Source organism: Phyllostomus discolor, chromosome 8, assembly GCF_004126475.2.
Source record: "Phyllostomus discolor isolate MPI-MPIP mPhyDis1 chromosome 8, mPhyDis1.pri.v3, whole genome shotgun sequence".
NCBI lineage: Eukaryota > Metazoa > Chordata > Mammalia > Chiroptera > Phyllostomidae > Phyllostomus > Phyllostomus discolor.
In genome coordinates, this window is record NC_040910.2 from 33785827 (window position 1) to 33791826 (window position 6000).

Consider the following 6000-nt stretch of genomic DNA (forward strand, 5'->3'; position numbering starts at 1 on the left):
TGTGCAGTTGCTGGGGGTCATGGCCTGCAACCCAGGCATGTGCCCTGACTGGGAGTCGAACCTGCGATGCCTGGTTCGCAGCCTGCGCTCAATCCACTGAGCTATGCCAGCCAGGGCGGAAGGAAAGATTTGAGCAGTCAGCCAGTGAATGGAGAAAAAGGTTCACCCTAGTCACTCTTTTCCCTCCTTGGTGCCTTCCCCCAAGGGGCTGCCCGTGGGCTTCCCAGTGTGAGCCGAGTGAGCTCATGGCGTGGGACTAGGAGGTGCAGTCATCATCCTGAGCTTCACCGAGGCCGGCGCCGTGCTCTCCCACAGTGGTCCCTCCCGGAGGTGGCTGGTGGAGTCCAGAGCATTTGGGTCGAGCTCATGGTAATGCCTGGACAGTGGAACCACAGGGCATCCGTTTCCAGTCACAATCCCATCATCGAAGCATGGTGCTCAGCATAGCCATGCTCTGGGAACCTGTGCTTTGGACTTTCTCAGCCTCTTGGAAGCAGCAGTCCTCTAAATGAACGTGTATGAGGATCACCTGGGGCGCCTGTTGCCAAGGCGTATTCCCAGGAAAACCCCTGGGCTCCACCCCAGCGGGCAGCTGTTTGCCTCTGGCATGGGGCCTAGGAACCTGTTTTTAACAAATGCCCCCAGAGACTGATGCAGGCGGCCCACAGACCTTCCAGAAACCTTCCGGAGGACAGAGTGGGCAAGAGGGGGCGCTGCTGGAATCACTCCAACCTCAGGGGTCTCAGGAGAGGCCTATGTCAGAGGTCCAAACAGGTGATATAATCCTATTTCGTAGCAAGAACAACTGAAAAGAAGTTCTCTGTAGACCCTTACAATTATGTCACCTGCCTATAACAAAACCATGAGTGACTAGATCTGTCCCCTGAAAAGTGCGTCCAGTACAAGTTAGGAGGGCAGGGGCGGAGCGGGCCCCACTGGCCGCGTGGTTCAGAGGGCACTCAGGAAGCCACTGGGACTTTCCACACTCCAGGTGGGACCACACGCACACTTTTCTCACCCCAAAGGGAAAGTCCTCTAATTTGGCCTCCAGGTAAATTAATTTTTTAAGTGCCACAGAGAAGATAAAATGGGGTGACAGCGTCAGGGTCATTACCGCATGGTCAGGGCTGGCTTCTCTGAGAAGGTGCTACTTGGACTGCAAAGGCCAGCATGCAAAGATGGGGAAAGAGAAGGTTCTGGGTGGAAAAACAAGGAGCAGATTCTGAGGCGGGGGGGTGGGGGCCAAGTGGTCTGCCAGGGGCTGGAGTGCTGAGCCATGCGGGAGATGAGCTGCCAATCTCGCCAGCCTCATGTTGTCGTCAGTGAGGAGTCTGTGTTTTATTTGGGTTGCACAAGAAGTGTTTCAAGGTTTTTGAGCAGAGAAGTGCTATATGACTTGATTTAAATGTTAGCAAGATCTTTGTAAAAGTAAGGGGGCGTGGGGCAGAAGCGGAGTGCAGAAGAAGAATTAGGAGGCGGTTACCGTAGATGTGACAGTGACAGGAACTCAGATAGCATCTGTGGACGGGGCGACAAATGCTCTCATTTGAGGTTCACTTTGGGACATGTTTTGGAGGGGAAGCCAATAGGAGCCCCTGAGCGTCTGATATAGAATCCAAAGGAAACAGCAGCTGGATGAAGAGGGGCTGCCGTTTACTGAGATGGAGAAAGTGTGAGGGGACCATGACTGGGGTAGGTGGGCGGCATCAGTGGTTCTGTTCCGGCCATGTTATATTTAAATGTTGATTAGACATCCAAGTTGGGGGTGAGTGGCTGGTTGGATGTAGGATCTGGGCTTCAGGGAAAGGCCAATGGTGGAGACATAAATTTGGGAATCCGGCTTTGGATGTTTGGATACTTTTAAAAGCCCCATACCTGGATAAACTCTATAAAGAGAATGTAGACATAAGGAAAGGGGGCTAAGGAAAGCATCCTGCAGCCTTTCTCGAGGCCTGATAGAGAAGGGGTCACAGTCAGGAGACTTAGAAAGAAGAGCCGGCCAAGTGGAAGAAAATCCAGATGAAGGGGGCACCCGGGAGCCTTAAAGACAATGTTTCATGGAGAGTCATCAACACCAAATGATGCTGAAAAATTGAGGAAGAAGTAGACAGGGATAAACAGGGGTCTCGGCATATTGGAGCTAGTCAGTCATTTATTACGGGGTGAGCACAGATGTCCAGTTGTGTGGACGGAGGAGAAAACGGGAGGGGAAGGAATGGAGGCAGAAATGAGAGGCCAGTGCTTCAAGTCAGTTTGCTATAAAAGGATCCTTCTTATTTCTGCCATAAACTAGGAGAGTGACTTGCAGCAGGTGGAATGTCAGAGGTTCGAAGAGAAAGCAGTTTGAAATAATTATCTCAGAAAATGAATATGCTAATTTCTTAGGAAAGGGTAATTGAGTCCCCCTCCTCTGGTGTTGGCTGCCCACTTGAGGCTTGTGGTCCCACCTGTGAAGCCAACCCGGTGAATGTGAGGGAGCGATTTTCCTCTCGGCCCTGGCTCGCTGTCCCAGTGCAGACACAGGCCAGGCAGGCAGCAGAGAGGGGAGGTTCCAGGCAGGTACGCTGAAGGAGGGGAAGGCATAGGCTGAAGTGTTTGCAAAGAAGCAATCACAGTGTTGGACCGAGGAACCCAAACCAAGTAAAGGGGGAAGAGGGGACATAGAGACATGGGGCTGGGGTGACAGCCGGGCTGGAGTGGCAGGGTCCCTGGATGGAGGTCCCAGGGGCAGCGGGGAATTGCTGGTGGAGAAAAAGGCGCTGAGAAGAAGGTAGTGATCAGACTGTGGGGAGAATGAACGAGACAGATCCAGGAGGGCGCGGCTGCTTCTTTCATAGACGCTACATTAGCTGCCCCTTGGCCCCAGCTAAGTGCACGCATGCCTCATGGACTGGTGACGTCAGTCAAAACTGCAGCTTCCGGAGCCTAAGCAGATCTTATCTATCTTATCTAACCAGGGGGTTTGGCCCCAGCCGGGTGGCTCAGTTGGATGGAATGTTGTCCAGGTACTCCAGGGTTGTGGGTTCGATCTCTGGTCAGGGCTCGTACAAAAAGCAACCAACGAATGCAAAAATAAGTAGAACAACAAAAATTGATGTTTCTCTCTCCTTCCCTCTCCATCTCTTTCTAAAATCAATAAGTAAAAAAATAAAATAAAATGGGGGTTTCAAACTCTGTTGACAACATCCTCTTGGGCTTCTCAGCAGGGGCAGAAGCATCACCCCTTCCTGACTCTCTGTGTTGGATGGAGCCCAAGCCTGTGGTCTTGCCGCCTGGGGAAGAAGGGTGTGGTGGGTGGGCTGGAGGAGAAGGCGGTAGTGAGGCAGAGGGGGCCTGCCAGCACAAACAGGCCTAGCCCGACCGAAGACCCTATCTGATGGGAACCACTCATGCACACGGAAGCTTTCAGACTTGGCTATTTTTAAATACCCTCTCACCGGCTCAAAGCAAACAGCAATGGAGACAGCTAGGCGGCCTCCAAAGGAAATTGATTCAGGAAGAGAAACCTCAAACGTTTGAGGGCTCTGGAAAGCAGTCATCCACCGCTCCCTGCAAAGAGATAGGTTCTCTGTGGACACTCCCGGGACCAGCAGGGACAGGCAGTGGGAGGGTGTGGAAATTCCCCGGGGACTGATCCCCAGGGTGTGGTCCCGATTTGCCTGACTGTAGTGGATTTCCTACACCGTTTCGAGCCAACCCCGTAAGCACTTTTCTTCCCACCTGCTTCTCACACAGGGACAACTGAAGCACTAGGAAAGGACAACTTTTCAGAGAGCATCCAGAGTTCCAAAGTTGAAAAGACGAGCCAGCTTCCCCACTTTGGCTGGCCAGTCACCGAAGGGAGGGACCCCACCCACTGTACTCAGAGCCTCTGCCTAGAAGGGGCGCCACATCTGGGGCAACACAGGACAAACACTCTCAACTCTGCCCCATCTGCATCAGGTCGGCATTAGGTCCAGAAATCGAAAGTAGCTTTCAGCATTCTAAGAGGGGAAGAAGCTGTCACAGGAAATTAGAGGTCTACAGGACAATCTGAAGAGTCAAGGAAGTGGATTCGGGAAGGGGTGACTCACAGAACTCATGCTGAAACCACCTGGATTCCAGCAAACTCAGTGGGCGCCTCTTGGAGCGTCCTGCAGCACCTAGGCGGGCGAGTCTCAGGACATCAAGATGTTGTCTGTCTGCTCCTCTGTCTGCTCTTCTGCCTGCCACCGCCGCTGGGAAATAACAGCTTCACTTGCTGTCATGGACAGCATTGTGTCCCTTCAAAATTTGTATCTTGAAGCTCTAGCCCCCCATACTTCAGAATGTGACTTCAGAGATCGGTCCTTGAAGGAGATAAGTAAGGTAAAATAAAGCCATAATCTAGTATGAACGATGTCCTTCTAAGAAGAGGAAATTAGGACACAGACACACACAGAGGGGAGAACAAGTGAAGACACAGGGAGAAGCCAAGGAGGGAGACCTCAGGAGAAACCAGCCCAGTTGACACCTTGATCTTGGACATCCACTCTCCAGAAGCGTGAGAAAATGCATCTGCTATTGGAGCCCCCAGTCTGTGGAACTGCGTGGCAGCCTGAACAGACTAAGACACGTGGTTTTCCTCTTTAATCCTCCTCTCCCTCTACCCCTAAATCTTAAAGCATCCACCTGGAAGTGACTTTAAGATTCCACTTCTGCTCACATTTCTTTGGCCAAAACAAGTCACATGGTCAACTGAACCTCTGAAGCTAAGGAAGTGCACGCTGACCATGTGCCCAGGAGCAGAGGAGAATGGGAGTGTTCATCAACAGGACCCTAATGACCACTGCCGTTTTCCCCCGCTCCTCACCCAGAGCAGCCTGCAGCACTCCGTCGGCCTGTGGCCCTAGGGGACGCCTTGGCCCACAGACTTGGCCCACAGACCTGGGAGTGTCCAAAATGACGCAGTGCATGAGAGAAGGAAAGAGAACTTACATTAATATTTTTAATTTCTTCCTTTCTACTTTTCATATGCTTTAAATGTGCAAATCTTTTTGGGGACACATGCAAACCTCCTTACTGAAGGAGAGCAACATAAATCACGTGGGCGAGCGGCCTTCACCCGCAGAGACACGGGCCAGATCCGGCTGCTGCTAGACCCAAGGCTGGGCCACGCAGGGGGCTGGACGCTTCTGCTGAGATGCAACACTTCCTAAGCCAAATGTCCTGCTGCCCTCTGTGGCCACCAGAGGTCTGTCGCAGCACCTTAGTCTTTTAATAACAGGCACAGCATCCCTGCCAGATGCTCTGGCTCTGCTCCCCTCAGCCGTGGAGCAGAAAACAGAAGGTGGGAGAGGAAGGAGACAGGAACAGAGGAGGAAGCCAAGAAGACAGAAGGTGCAAGAAGGAGCAAAAGGGGGAGGGTTTTTTTTTTTAAGTGTAGAGTTGACACCAAATCAGAGAACATATCCCCCACCTTTTTAATAATGTCCTGGTCAGCTCTTAGAACAGGACCCAGAAGTCACAGATTCTGTGTCTGAGACTCAGGGGGCAGGAGAAGATCCAAAGCCTGGCAGCCACAGGACTGCCAGTCACCCCACAGCCTGTGTGAATCCAAAGCCAGCTGGAGCAAAACCGCTGGGTCTCACGGCCCACTCCTTCCTCCTGCCCTGCCCTTGGCAGGCCACTGCCTGCACTTTTGTTAAAAGTGTCCAGCCACTTTTGTGTCAAGCAGAGGAGACAGTGCGTCTCCCTGGGAGAACCCGCTGGAGTGATCACTTACAGGAAAGTAGATGAAAGGCAAGTCAATCACTGTTCCTCCTGGCCTTGGCAAAGACCACCCTCCCCACCCCCGCCGTGATTGCTAGGCAGAGTGAACTAATTGGGCCTGTGCCAAGCAACCTTCAGAAGGAGGAGATCTCAACTCCTTTACCAGTTAAGAGCTAGTAAAGCATCTCAGAAGCACTTCTCATGCTGGAACGCCTGACTCCTGCACAGGGAGGAGGAATGCCTTCATAAACATAAGGGACAGTGACACTG